Source organism: Chiloscyllium punctatum, chromosome 7, assembly GCF_047496795.1.
Source record: "Chiloscyllium punctatum isolate Juve2018m chromosome 7, sChiPun1.3, whole genome shotgun sequence".
NCBI classification, from domain to species: Eukaryota; Metazoa; Chordata; class Chondrichthyes; order Orectolobiformes; family Hemiscylliidae; genus Chiloscyllium; species Chiloscyllium punctatum.
In genome coordinates, this window is record NC_092745.1 from 74,319,037 (window position 1) to 74,334,698 (window position 15,662).

General features: G+C 43.2%; 1 protein-coding gene across 4 annotated transcripts in view; it reads left to right on the plus strand.

The window, feature by feature from the left end:
- The window catches only part of ror1 (receptor tyrosine kinase-like orphan receptor 1), a 307,932-nt gene that overhangs the window by 78,141 nt on the left and 214,129 nt on the right, over nucleotides 1-15,662 (plus strand). The window lies entirely within an intron of this gene.

Genomic DNA, 15,662 nt, shown 5'->3' on the forward strand with positions numbered 1-15,662 from the left:
CGAGCACGTTCTCTCCACCACTGACACTCAATAGCATTCCCCCAACACTGATTCATAGGCTAGGCCGAGGCTCCAGGTCTGCAGCTGAAGGAGGGGAAAGGAAGTCTCTGACTGGCATGGTGTCTCCCGGTGTGGCAGTCTCCCGGTGTGGCAGTCTCCTGGTGTGGCAGTCTCCCAGTGTGGCAGTCTCCAAGTGTACCAGTCTGCCGGTAGTGTCCCGGGTTTGGCAGTGTCCTGGGTGTGGCAGTCTCCCGGTGTGCCAGTCTCCCGGTGTGGCGGTTTCCTGTTGTGGCGGTCCCATCCCGGTGTAGAGGTCTCATTCCCATGTGAGGTAGTCTTTGTCTTCGCCGTTCAGGTGTTCCAGCAGCCCGGCTTGGTGGTCTTATCCAGGAATGGCGGTCTTCTTCGGCAGAGTTTCTGGCCCAGTATTCCAGCAGCCTGGCAGGCGGTCTTGTCCCAGAATGGCAGTGGTCTGACTGAGTTTCCGGCCCAGTATTCCAGTGGCCTGGCTTGGCAGTCTCTTCCCAGCTGCTTCTTAGGAGTATCCCACCGTTCCTTAATCAGCTTTCCATGAGCCATTAACTGAATTGTGATGAACCTTGTCTTAATTTTACTTTTTTTTTAATCATCATGTATAACTTCTCTCATTGGCGCAGGCACTGTGGTGGGGTGACATAGCCAGGGTTGGGAAATAGAGAAGGCTGGGTTGCTGGGGAGCTAACGGGCAAGGGTACAAAACCATATTAGCTTAGAGCAGGCTCTTCAAACCAAATGAGTTTACATCATAGAAGCACAGAATGGTCACAGCACAGAAGGAGACCATTTAGCTGCTGTATCTGTGCTCATGTCATCATGTTATTTAAAAAAAAACGACTATAACATTATGACAGAGAAACCTTCCCAAGCCACGACCACCTCCATCTAGAAGGACAAGAACAGCAGATGCATGGGAACACCACCAGCTGCAAGTTCCCCTCCAAACCACTCACCATCCTGACTTAGATATGTATCAGGGAGAAAGTGAGCACTGCAGATGCTGCAATAACAAAGAGCTTATGCTTGAAGCGTTGATTCTGCTGCTCCTTGGATGCTGCCTGACTGGCTGTGCTTTTCCAGCAGCACACTCTTCGACTTGGAAATATATCACAACTCCTTCATTGTCGCTGATTCAAAATCCTGGAATTCCCTCCTCAAGTGCATTGTGGGTCTACCTATAGCATGTGGTCTGCAGCAGTCCAAGAGACAGCTCGCCACCACCTTCTGAAGGGCAACGATGGACAGGCAGTAAATGTTGGCTAGCCAGCAATGCGCACGAGTGCATAAAAGAAATCTAAACCTTGTGCCAAATGCATCATATGCATAAAGGCTTTTCTTTATTTCCACTAGACTGAGTTGTTTAACTGCTTTTAGCATTACAAATATCGTTGCAACAAAGTAAACAAAGTATATTCTGACACCAGAAATTGGAGAAATTCAATTTGCTCAGACAAATTGGTGTAATGTAATGAAAAGAATGGCTTGGCCAGTGAAGTTTGGTGGTCTGACAGGCTAAGCTGAAAATAACAATCAACTTAATGAACAGTCACAGGGAAGATGTGGAGGAGAGGGCAGATGAGATTTTCCGCTTGATCTTTCTTCAAACGCAATTGGACTACAGGAGGTCCAAACACGAAGAAATATAAACAGAGTTGTTAATGTTAGCAAATTTTGTTTTCATAAATCTGTGAGGCATCCCTCACAAACTGAAAGGTATGATCGTTTTATGCTTGAATTGGCTCTGACTTCATCCATGGTTGCTATTTGGCTACTACTGATAAGGTTGCTGGGAGTCAGTAATTTATTTCAGTTCTCCGGGCAGATGAAACATATCTATCTGGAAGTAGTGGTGAGAATAGTACCTGCATATAAGTTTGGAATCAAAAACAGAGATTGCTGGAAAAACTCAGCAGGTCTGACTGCATCTGTGGAGAGAAATCAGAGTTAACATTTCATGTCCAGTGACCCTTCTTCAGGACTGAACTGTTCAAAAATAAGAGTGATGTGGCAATGGACAATTTGCCTCAACCCAAGATGGCTGCTAAGGTTTGGGTGAACTTCTGTGATTTCTGCATAGACAAAGGGTTAATTCATGTCCGAACGTTTTCTGGAACATTCCTAGCAGCTCTAAATGATCGTGGCTGGGGTGCCAATCTGGAAATGGACATGCCAAGACCAAAAGATCTGTGGGAATCACCCTGTCTATTATTGGTGGATTTGAAAACTCAAAAGGTCGTCCACTCATTGTCACCAAACGTAAACCATAGCAATGGGAGCTGTAAAGGAACTAGTCAAATCATAGCGAGGTACAGGAAGTCACCATTCATTGTGCATTGTATAGCGATGGCTTCTAACTTCAAATCATTGTGGGTGGGCAATAGAAGCATTGGTCGTGTGACCAAAGCTGACAAAAAACAATGAATCCTATTGCCCTGAGTCAGGAAGGCAGTAGTTGTCTCAAAGCCAACTGGGACCATTCCTATGGCCAGACTAACAGAACCTGCCTAACAACCAGTCATAGAGTCATAGAGATGTACAGCACGGAAACAGACCCTTTGGTCCAACTTGTCCATGCCGACCAAATATCCCAACTCAATCCAGTCCCACCTGCCAGCACCCAGCCTATTTCACTCCAAATCCTTCCTATTCATATACCCATCCAAATGCCTCTTAAATGTTGCAATTGTACCAGCCTCCATCACATCATCTGGCAGCTCATTCCATACATGTACCACACTCTGCGTGAAAACGTTGCCCCTTAGGTCTCTTTTATATCTTTCCCCTCTCACCCTAAACCTATGCCCTCTAGTTCTGGACTCCCTGACCCCAGGGAAAAGACTTTGTCTATTTACCCTATCCATGCCCCTCATAATTTCTTAAACCTCGATAAGGTCACCCCCTCAGCCTCCGATGCTCCAGGGAAAACAGCCCCAGCCTGTTCAGCCTCTCCCTATAGCTCAAATCCTCCAACCCTGGCAACATCCTTGTAAATCTTTTCTCAACCCTTTCAAGTTTTACAACATCTTTCCGATAGGAAGGAGACCAGACTTGCACGCAATATTCCAACAGTGGCCTAACCAATATCCTATACAGCCGTAACGTGATGTCCCAACTCCTGTACTCAATACTCTGACCAATAAAGGACAGCATACAAAATGCCTTCTTCACTATCCTATCTACCTGCGACTCCACTTTCAAGGAGCTATGAACGTGCACTCCAAGGTCTCTTTGTTCAGCAACACTCCGTAGGACATTACTATTAAGTGTATAAGTCCTGCGAAGATTTTCTTTCCCAAAATGCAGCACCTCGCATTTATCTGAATTAAACTCCATCTGCCACTTCTCAGCCCATTGGCCCATCTGGTCCAGATCCTGTTGTAATCTGAGGTAACCCTCTTCGCTGTCCACTACACCTCCAATTTTGGTGTCACCTGCAGACTTACTGACTGTGCCTCTTATGCTCGCATCCAAATCATTTATGTCAATGACAAAAAGTAGAAGACCCAGCACCGATCCTTGTGGCACTCCACTGGTCACAGGCCTCCAGTCTGAAAAACAACCCTCCACCATCACCCTCTGTCTTCTACCTTTGAGCCAGTTCTGTATCCAAATGGCTAGTTCTCCCTGTATTCCGTGAGATCTAACCTTGCTAATCAGTCTCCCATGGGGAACCTTGTCAAACACCTTATTGAAGTTCATATAGATCACATCTACTGCTCTGCCCTCATCAATCTTCTTTGTTACTTCTTCAAAAAACTCAATCAAGTTTGTGAGACATGATTTCCCATGCACAAAGCCATGTTGACTATCCCTAATCAGTCCTTGCCTTTCCAAATATATGTACATCCTGTCCCTCAGGGTTCCCTCCAACAACTTGCCAACCACCGAGGTCAGGCTCACCGGTCTATAGTTCCCTGGCTTGTCTTTACCACCCTTCTTAAACAGTGGCACCACGTTTGCCAACCTCCAGTCTTCCAGCACCTCACCTGTGATATTGATGATACAAATATCTCAGCAAAAGGCCCAGCAATCACTTCTCTAGCTTCCCACAGAGTTCTCGGGTACACCTGATCAGGTCCTGGGGATTTATCCACCTTTAACCGTTTCAAGACATCCAGCACTTCCTCCTCTGTAATCTGGACATTTTGCAAGATGTCACCATCTATTTCCCTACAGTCTATATCTTCCATATTCTTTTCCACAGTAAATACTGATGCAAAATATTCATTTAGTATCTCCCCCATTTTGTGTGGCTCCACACAAAGGCCGCCTTGCAGATCTTTGAGGGGCCCTATTCTTTCCCTAGTTACCCATTTGTCCTTAATATATTTGTAAAAGCCCTTTGGATTCTCCTTAATTCTATTTGCCAAAGCTATCTCATGTCCCCGTTTTGCCCTCCTGATTTCCCTCTGAAGTATACTCCTACTTTCTTTTTACTCTTCTACAAATTCACTCGATCTATCCTGTCTCTACCTTACATATGCTTCCTTCTTTTTCTTAACCAAACCCTCAATTTCTTTAGCCATCCAGCATTCCCTATACCTACCAGTCTTCCCTTTCACTCTGACAGGAATATACTTTCTCTGGATTCTCGTTATCTCATTTCTGAAGGCTTCCATTTTCCAGCCGTCCCTTTACCTGTGAATATCTGCCTCCAATCAGCTTTTGAAAGTTCTTGCCTAATACTGTCAAAATTGGCCTTTCTCCAATTTAGAACTTCAACTTTTAGATCTGGTCTATCCTTTTCCATCACTATTTTAAAACGAATAGAATTATGGTCACTGGCCCCAAAGTGCTCCCCCAGTGACACCTCAGTCACCTGCCCTGCCTTATTTCCAAGAGTAGGTCAAGTTTTGCACCTTCTCTAGTAGGTACACCCACATACTGAATCAGAAAATTGTCTTGTACACACTTAAGAAATTCCTCTCCATCTAAACCTTTAACACTATGGCAGTCCCAGTCGATGTTTGGAAAGTTAAAATCTCCTACCATAACTACTCTATTATTCTCACAGATCGCTGAGATCTCCTTATAAATTTGTTTCTCAATTTCCCTCTGATTTTTAGGGGGTCTATAATACAATCCCAATAAGGTGATCATCCCTTTCTTATTTCTCAGTTCCACCCAAATAACTTACCTGGATATATTTCCGGGAGTATCCTCCCTCAGTACAGCTGTAATGCTATCTCTTATCAAAAATGCCACTCCCCCTCCTCTCTTGCCTCCCTTTCTTTCCTTCCTGTAGCATTTGTATCCTGGAACATTAAACCTGAGCCATGTTTCTGTAATTGCTATGATATCCCAGTCCCATGTTCCTAACCATGCCCTGAGTTCATCTGCCTTCCCTGTTAGGCCCCTTGCATTGAAATAAATGCAGTTTAATTTATTAGTCCTACCTTGTCCCTGCCTGCCCTGACTGTTTGATTCACTTCTGTTCTCAGCTGTACCCGTCTCAGACCGATCTCTTTCCTCACTATCTCCCTGGGTCCCCCCCATCCCCCCACCTTACTAGTTTAAATCCTCCCAAGCAGTTCTAGGAAATTTCCCTGCCAGTATATTAGTTCCCTTTCCAATTTAGGTGCAATCCGTCCTTCTTGTACAGGTCACTGCTACCCCAAAAGAGATTCCAATGATCCAAAAATGTGAGTCCTTCTCCCATACACCAGCTCATTAGCCATGCATTCATCTTCTCTATCCTCCTATTCCTGCCCTCACTAGCTCATAGCACTGGGAGTAATCCAGATATTACTACCCTTGAGGACCTCCTTTTTAAATTTCTGCCTATCTCTCTGTAATTTCAGAATCTCAACCTTTTCCCTTCCGATAGTCAGTTTGGGAATTATGAGGGGGATCCAGTAGTTTTCATTTGTGCTGGTTAGCCTGTCGTAAAACTCAGCTGTAGCCATGTCCAGAAATCTAAACTTCCATTCTTTTCTAAAGAAGAACAAGGGAACTCACCTGAGTCTGCACCTCACGAATCTTAAAGGACAATTTAACCAGGTGGATTGTTTCTGTTGTTCAGTCGCGAGTCAAACTGCGTGCTTTTTCTGTGGCATCCATCTTCACCTGTGTGTGTGCGTGAGGAGGTGTGTTTATTGCATTTAAAAGCTGGGCTGTCATGTGAATAAATATGTCATTTTTCTTCTGACTTTACCAAAAGCCTGTTTTGTGTTCATTACACAAAAGTATTTCAAACACTCCAGTGGAACATGGCAGAGAATGAAGAGGTGTGGAGAAAAGGGAATAGTTCCTTAACTCTCACTGCCTGGCTGTGACAGTGCATTGGAAATGCGACATGAAAATATACCTCATTTTCTGCCAAGAGTTAAAAAAAAGCAGCGAGCTGAAGGCCCAGAATTTTGTTGGGGCCTCTCTCCAGCTCTGTTGTAGGTTAGTGCTGCCTCTGCAGCCTTTCCTTGTTCTTTAGCAAATGAAAGAAACAGAGTGCAAAACGCTTAATGAGAACATCAGGTTCTCCTCTCACATCTGATACTCTCACCACATGTAGAGTTTTGATGTGCCTGATCATTAACTGGCAGAAGCTAAAGTGGAACAAACATATTGATTAATATGATGAAAGAATATGAGTTTGCACATGAATAAATATTCTTGCACTGTACACCGTGAGACAGGTTGCAATTAAGTTTTTTTGAGTGGCTCCAATAATGGTCTGGTTTGCTGTTGTACAGCTGAGAGCGCAGAGCCAAATATGTTTTATTGTTGGCGTGTGGAGGGCTTATTTTGCTTTATTAACTCTTTTCTTAACCATTACTCCATTTGCCATTCTCCAAGTTGCTGTCTTTGACCTTTTGTATCGAGTGCTCGCGCTCAGACGTCTGGCACTTGTACAAATGCATTCTTGGACATCGTAAAGAGCGAGTGCTTGATGTAGCAACAAATGATGTTAAAAACAAACACTGGCCCAGCAAAATGGCTAATCTTTTCTCATCTCGAGCAAGGCAGGCAGTTCAGCTGGACTCTTTTCAACTGGCTATACAAAGCCTGCTTGTCTATTGGGATTCCTGCTCAATGAGTCAATGTCCTAGCTTCAGTGAACAAAGCACATCTCATGGATGTATTGCTTTCTATTGTTTGGAGTGGCTTATTCCTTCCCCCTGCTTTATTTCTGGATGGTGTGGAAGAAGGCGATGAATTTCGGAAATGTTGATCTTCATATGCATAGATAAGCCACTGTTGCGAAGTTAGTTAGCTGCCTCATGACCTCTGGTGCTAATATTTGTTCCATAATGTAACCTGCTATAGCTTTTGTCATGGCCTTGATGATTATAAAAGGTTAAATAAGTTAATCCTTTTCAGTACTAAATGATTCAATTGCTTCTATTTAATTGTAGAGGGGTGATAGAGTGAATTCATTAGCATACAGTCCCATCTCCGAGCCAATTTAAAAGCATTGCTGACTTGAGTGTCATACTCAGTTACATCTTTCAGAAAAACAGAATGATCGGAGATAGAGCTGGGTTTTTCAATTTGTCATTAAAAAAAATTCAGACTTAACAAATGAAGTAAACAACTAAATGGGGACATGCTAGCTGAGCCAAGACCACATTTATACTTGAACCTTGTATACTTAGAATCGTCAAAGAGAGTTATGGATAAATTGCTTAAATGTTTTACTTTGTGAAATGTTCTCCACTTTGTGTCTTCCTAAATATCATGGGACTTCACTGAAGCTGAAGTAATTGGGGGAAAACAATGTGCATAATGTGTGCATAAAATGTTAGAATGTAAGAGAGCTGGATGTTCATACAATCCCCGATTCTTGTTTTATCAAGCCCTCAGACTGTGAAGTAATATGACTGCTTTTTTCCCCCAGATAAAAGGTACTGTTCGCTTTTCTGTCTGAGTTCCTGCTGTTGAATTGGGACAGATTTTCAGCCTCTCTCCTATTGACGGTTACATTCGATGTCTCTTATAACTACTCATGAATTGAAATGCATAACCTTATTTATCGAACCACATTTTCATGTTTTGTCTGTTGCTTAAAATAATTATGCTTGGGAAAAGGGTCCGATTGATACAGCTTTAGCAACTGAGGAAAACATAAATGAAAAGGTCATTTATGTTACATAGACCATGTAGTATTTTACACCAAAGGCAGAGATAATTTAGACCAGTAGGTCTTTGGTGTTCATGTCCCACAAAGTCTTTTCTACCTTATTTAATTTCACCCTCACAATAACTTCTTCAATTCCTTTCTCCCGCATGTAATTATCTGGTTCATCTTAAATGTATCTATGGTAATCACCAAAGTGAGTTGTGGAATGTTACTGGACAAGAGTCCGGAGTGCTTTGTGCTAATATTGCTATATCTATGGATTGTGCTACTTCGGTGAACTCAAGTCTGCATTATTTTATTTTCATGGATTTTGCCGACTATGAACCTGAGAGTTGGGAATCTGTGCTTTACTCTTGAATCTGCCCTATCTAGCTCGATTCTTCCTACTTTTGAATTTTCCTATCTGTACTTTATCTAAGAATAACTCTTTCCTGATTGCCAGTGAGTTTTGTAAGCTCTTTACTTAAGAGCTGATTACAGTTCTCTCATAAATTCTTCCATTCTTCTCCTCTTAGCATCTCAAAAACATGTGATTGTTGATGTCAATGATCCACCATCATTAAATCATTCCCCATTATCCTACATCTCTGCCCAAGTTTCTTGCTGTTTCTTTCTTTATATAGTTTCAACAACTGGTTTTTATCTATTTTACATCATCAACAAAGATCAGCCCTGACAAGTCTGACTGCCAGAACCTCTGTCTTTCTGGAACCCTGATTGCTTGCTCCGATCTGGTTCATATGATTGCTGTATAAGGGGAATGATTGTCCACCATTTCTAGAAACCTGCTGCCATGTCATTCTACTGTCCTTCTCCAATATTCTGCACAAATTATTCTTGCTGTTGCTTCTTGGCTCAAGTAGAACCGAAGCTGCTTTGATCCTGCTGCACCTTCCTTCAGGTCTGTGAACAGTGTAAGACTGCAGCAGTTCTGCTCTTCTGAGTACCATGCCCTCTGTTTGTGCCATATCCAAACCTTCTGACCTGACATCAGACTTGACCATGTTTTTGCTCTGTGTCTGTAATTGTATAGTATCTGCTTTCGTCAGTAGGTCTTTTCCTATTGACAGTATCTGACTTCACCATGATTTTGAGACATTGCATTTAGACTGAAGTTGTGCTTCAATAAGTGAATTTCTATCTTTAACCTTCAACCCAGGAGTAACTCTGCCAGTGAATATTCAGTACACAAATTGGGGGAATGACTCTATGACTGTGATTATAACTGTGACTTAATAACTCACAGTCTGTGCTTTTGTCAAGAGTGACTTGATGACTTTGAGCACTTTCTATACTTTTCCATTTGCCTGTGGTTGAAGTGAGGAATTTCTGTCCTGGTTGATATCTGCCTTTGCCATGAACTGTTTAAACGTTTCATTCACAACTGGCTGACTATTGTCTGAAGCCATCTTATCTGCGAAACTGCTCAGCACAAATTCTTGCTGGCATTTTAATCACTGACTCAGCCCAGGCCACATGAAAGTCTGGAAAATTTTATCCACCTGAAATAATAATCTACCAGAGCCTAATCCACCTTTACTAAGGCCTTTCTGGGAGAGTTGGAGACATTAATGTCTCTGTTAGTACGGGAATACTGATGATACACATATGGCATGTGAGCATAAAATTTTCTGTTTCCATTGAAATTTATGGGGACTGTGTTAGGTTCTTGACCGACATTCAGTGATCCCTAAGTGCCGCTAGAATTTTGTCTCTGAATTTCAGAATTACCAGCTATGGTCAAACCCATTCGCTCATAGAGATGTACAGCATGGAAACAGACCCTTCGCTCCAACCTGTCCACGCCAACCAGATATCCCAACACAATCTAATCCCACCTGCCAGCACCCGGCCCATATCCCTCCAAACTCTTCCTATTCATATACCCATCCAAATGCCTCTTAAATGTTGCAATTGTACCAGCCTCCACCACATCCTCTGGCAGCTCATTCCATACACGTACCACCCTCTGCATAAAAATGTTGCCCCTTAGGTCTCTTTTATATCTTGCCCCTCTTACCCTAAACCTGTGCCCTCTAGTTCTGGACTCCCCGACCCCAGGGAAAATACTTTGTCTATTTATCCTATCCATGCCCCTCATAATTTTGTAATCCTCTATAAGGTCACCCCTCAGCCTCCGACGCTTCAGGGAAAATAGCCCCAGCCTATTCAGCCTTTCCCTGTAGCTCAAATCCTCCAACCCTGGCAACATCCTTGTAAATCTTTTCTGAACCCTTTCAAGTTTCACAACATCTATCCGATAGGAAGGAGACCAGAATTGCATGCAATATTCCAACAGTGGCCTAACCAATGTCCTGTACAGCCACAACATGACTTCCCAACTCCTGTACTCAGTACTCTGACCAATAAAGGAAAACATACCAAACGCCTTCTTCACTATCCTATCTACCTGCGACTCCACTTTCAAGGAGCTATGAACCTGCACTCCAAGGTCTCTTTGTTCAGCAATCTTCCCTAGGACCTTACCATTAAGTGTATAAGTCCTGCTAAGATTTGCTTTCCCAAAATGCAGCACCTCGCATTTATCTGAATTAAACTCCATCTGCCACTTCTCAGCCCACTGGCCCATCTGGTCCAGATCCTGTTGTAACCCTCTTCGCTATCCACTACACCTCCAATTTTGGTGTCATCTGCCAATTTGCTAGCTGTACCACTAATGCTCGCATCCAAATCATTTATGTAAAGGACAAAAAGTAGGGGGCCCAGCACCAATCCTTGTGGCACTCCAGTGGTCACAGGCCTCCAGTCTGAAAAACAACCCTCCGCCACCACCCTCTGTCTTCTACATTTGAGCCAGTTCTGTATCCAAATGGCTAGTTCTCCTTGTATTCCATGAGATCTAACCTTGCTAATCAGTCTCCCATGGGGAACCTTGTCAAACGCCTTACTGAAGTCCATATATATCGCATCTACTGCTCTGCCCTCATCTATCTTCTTTGTTACTTCTTCAAAAAACTCAATCAAGTTTGTGAGACATGATTTCCCACACACAAAGCCATGCTGACTATCCCGAACCAATCCTTGCCTTTCCAAATACATGTACATCTTGTCCCTCAGGATTCCCTCCAACAACTTGCCCACCATCGAGGTCAGGCTCACCGATCTATAGTTCCCTGGCTTGTCTTTACTGCCCTTCCTAAAGAGTGGCACCATGTTTGCCAACCTCCATTCTCACCTGTGACTATCGATGATACAAATATCTCAGCAAGAGGCCCAGCAATTACTTCTCTAGCTTCCCACAGAGTTCTCAGGTACACCTGATCAGGTCCTGGGGATTTATCCACCTTTAACCGTTTCAAGACATCCAGCACTTCCTCCTCTGTAATCTGGACATTTTGCAAGATGTCACCATCTATTTCCCTACAGTCTAATATCTTCCATATCCTTTTCCACAGTAAATACTGATGCAAAATAATCATTTAGTATCTCCCCCATTTTCTGTGGCTCCACACAAAGGCTGCCTTGCTGATCTTTGAGGGCCCTATTCTCTCCCTAGTTACCCTTTTGTCCTTAATCTATTTGTAAAAACCCTTTGGATTCTCCTTAATTCTATTGCCAAAGCAATTTCATGTCCCTTTTTTCCCTCCTGATTTCCCTCTTAAGTATACTCCTACTTCCTTTATACTCTTCTAAGGATTCACTCGATCTATCCTGTCTATGCCTGACATATGCTTCCTTCTTTTTCTTAACCAAACCCTTAATTTCTTTAGCCATCCAGCATTCCCTATACCTACCAGCCTTCCCTTTCACCCTGACAGGAATATACTTTCTCTTCTCTGATTGCGTTTCTTCCGTTCATAATACTTAACTCTTAGTCTGTTGCACCTTAGCCGACCATTTAGACAAAGTTGTCTAATCTTGGTGCACTCATCTGCTTTCTGAGCTGCTTAAATTTCTCTTGGTTTCACCCTTGCAGCTGGTGATGCATTCATGGCTCCTGTGGCAAAGTATTCTGCCACTTCATTGAAGATTAGATCATCCATTTCAGCATGATCCCCTGTTGGTCTGGATGATGGTTACTCTCATGCATTATCTTCCCTGGGATTAGACTTTCAAGTAGTCATACTTCACTCATCCAAGGCTGGGCCAAAACAGAACTTGCTGGAAAAGCTCAGCAAGTCTGGCAGCATCTGTGGAGACAAATCAGAATTAATATTTCAGGTCAAGTGACCCTCCCTCAGAACTAAGGCTGAATCTCTTATTTCTCAATTACGTTTTCAGTGCTTCCTTTAATCCCAATTCATCACAGACAAGTTGTTTGTGGTCTGTTTCCACCTGAAATCATGATCCCATGAGATAATCAGTGATGCATTCACAGTCTCTTGTAACTTCAGAAGCCTCTTTCTTGACTGTTGCTTTCTCTATTTCTGTTATGCTCTTTGTGGGAAGTGTTCACGTTTCCTGATCTTCTCATTCTGAAGTTGAATGAGTACTACCCCTAATTATGTGTATCCACAGCTCTATTTTAGGCAATCCGGGTTATTGTGAGCTAATACATCTGAGGAAAGTAGCTTTGCATTTAATTTCTGAAATGTTGTAGTCTGCTCTCTACTTCAAAGTCACTGTGGACCTTTTCTTAAATGATCTGTTAGAGGTTGTGTGGCAGTAGCTAGATTTAGAATGAATTTCTTAACTGGTTAACATGCCATTAAAAATGTTGCACATCATTGACACTGTTTGACTGTGGGAACTACTTTTTGCTTTCCTCTTTCTGGGATCCACTCTGCCTCCTTGTTCTTGTTATATGGTCCAAATATATGATTCTCACCTTCATGAACTGACAGTAAGTCAAGGCCTGCACCATTGGCAATGCTTGGATTCCTGGATCATGCTCATTTTTGGTCATATCACGTACCAGTCTGTCATCCATACGACAGGTCATACACGACTCGTGTTCAAGGACGTGTAATATTGCACGCTGAAACATTTGCCATGCCGATGAAATTCCAAAGTAGCTAGCAATGTTGACTTGTAGTCTAGGAGTATGATCCGTAATTAAATGTTTGCAACTGGTTAGTTTTGCCAAACTGCCATCTCTGGTTAAAAGCAATGTGCTGTGGTTCTTCAAGACATATAGAGTCTTGTTGATCTCTCACAGCTTGTGGCTAAGTGTGATACTGAACTGACCTTGCACTCTGAGATCTGTGCTCCCTGGACCTTGTAGGTTGATGCTCACTGTTTGAGCGTTCACAGATGTGAGCCACTGAAATCTGTCAGACTCAACTGGAACAGTAGCACCAGTATCCAATTTAAATTTAATTTGTACGATGACAACCTCAAATCCAAGCTGGCCTGTTTGACTTACCCTAAAAACATATTTTTGCCTTGCAGGGCTTCAACATCAATCTCTTGGATCCTCTACTTTCCAAGTGTTTTCCATTTTTTTTGGAAATTCTCACTGTATTGGAACTTCTTTCCTGTGACCATGGTAATGCGTTATTTCCAAGTTAACAAAGCGCATCAAGTGTCTGATTCTTCCACATTGGTGGCACCTAGCTCCCCCTGCTGGGCACTCATGACATTTGTGGTTTTGCCATGCACCACAATATGAACAACCCAACAGTTTGTTACCCCCTCATTTACAATTTGCTGAGATTATTGGAGGGTGATGGCACCATCTTAGGGCTTACCTAACCAAACAGTTTGGAGGAAGCCTCAGTGTTGCCTTGAATGATTGCCCAGTTTTGGTTTTAAACCTTGACCTTTGTCATGTACTGATGGAGCTTGATCAACATGAGTTTCTCTTTCGACTGGAGAAAATTCAATACTTCTTCATCACAAATGTTTATGATCACCCAAATCCCTAGTTTATCACTTGGTACTCCATATCCACGGCTAACCTGGAAAAGTTGCTGACCATAAGACCATAAGACCATAAGACATAGGAGTGGAAGTAAGGCCATTCGGCCCATCGAGTCCACTCCGCCATTCAATCATGGCTGATGCGCATTTCAGCTCCACTTGCCAGCGTTCTCCCCGTAGCCCTTAATTCCTCTAGACAACAAGAACCTATCAATCTCGGCCTTGAAGACATTTAGCGTACCGGCTTCCACTGCACTCCGTGGCAATGAATTCCACAGGCCCACCACTCTCTGGCTGAAGAAATGTCTCCGCATTTCCGTTCTGAAATGACCCCCTCTAATTCTAAGGCTGTGTCCACGGGTCCTAGTCTCCTCGCCTAACAGAAACAATTTTCTAGCATCCACCTTTTCAAAGCCATGTATTATTTTGTACGTCTCTATTAGATCTCCCCTTAATCTTCTAAACTCCAACGAATACAATCCCAGTATCCTCAGCCGTTCCTCATATGCTAGACCTGTCATTCCAGGGATCATCCGTGTGAATCTCCGCTGGACACGTTCCAGTGCCAGTATGTCCTTCCTGAGGTGTGGGGACCAAAACTGGACACAGTACTCCAAATGGGGCCTAACCAGAGCTTTATAAAGTCTTAGTAGTACATCTCTGCTTTTATATTCCAACCCTCTTGAGAGAAGTGACAACATTGCATTCGCTTTCTTAATCACAGACTCAACCTGCATGTTTACCTTTAGAGAATCCTCGACTAGCACTCCCAGATCCCTTTGTGCTTTGGCTTTATTAAGTTTCTCACCATTTAGAAAGTAGTCCATTCCTATATTCTTTTTGCCAAAGTGCAAGACCTCGCACTTGCTCACGTTAAATTCCATCAGCCATTTCCTGGACCACTCTCCCAACCTGTCTAGATCCTTCTGTAGCCTCCCCACTTCCTCAGTACTACCTGCCTGTCTACCTAACTTTGTATCATCGGCAAACTTCGCTAGAATGCCCCCGGTTCCCTCATCCAAATCATTAATATATAATGCGAACAGCTGTGGCCCCAGCACCGAACCCTGCGGGACACCGCTCGTCACCGGCTGCCATTCTGAAAAAGAACCTTTTATCCCAACTCTCTGCCTTCTGTTAGATAGCCAATCCTCAATCCATCCCAGCAGCTCACCTCGAACACCATGGGTCCTCACCTTGCTCAGCAGTCTCCCGTGTGGCACCTTATCAAAGGCCTTTTGAAAGTCCAGATAGACCACATCCACTGGGTTCCCCTGGTCTAACCTACTTGTTACCTCTTCAAAAAATTCCAACAGGTTTGTCAGGCATGACCTCCCTTTACTAAATCCATGTTGACTTGTTCTAATCAGACTCTGCTCTTCCAAGAATTTAGAAACCTCATCCTTAATGATGGATTCTAGAATTTTACCAACAACCGAGGTTAAGCTGATTGGCCTATAATTTTCCATCTTTTGCCTTGATCCTTTCTTGAACAAGGGGGTTACTACAGCCATCTTCCAATCGTCCGGGACCTTTCCTGACTCCAGTGACTCTTGAAAGATCTCAACCAATGCCTCTGCTATTTCCTCAGCAACCTCTCTCAGAACTCTAGGGTGTATCCCATCGGGGCCAGGAGATTTATCAATTTTAAGACTTTTTAACTTTTCTAGCACTATCTCTTTCGTAATGGCAACCATACTCAACTCAGCCCCGTGACACCCTTTAA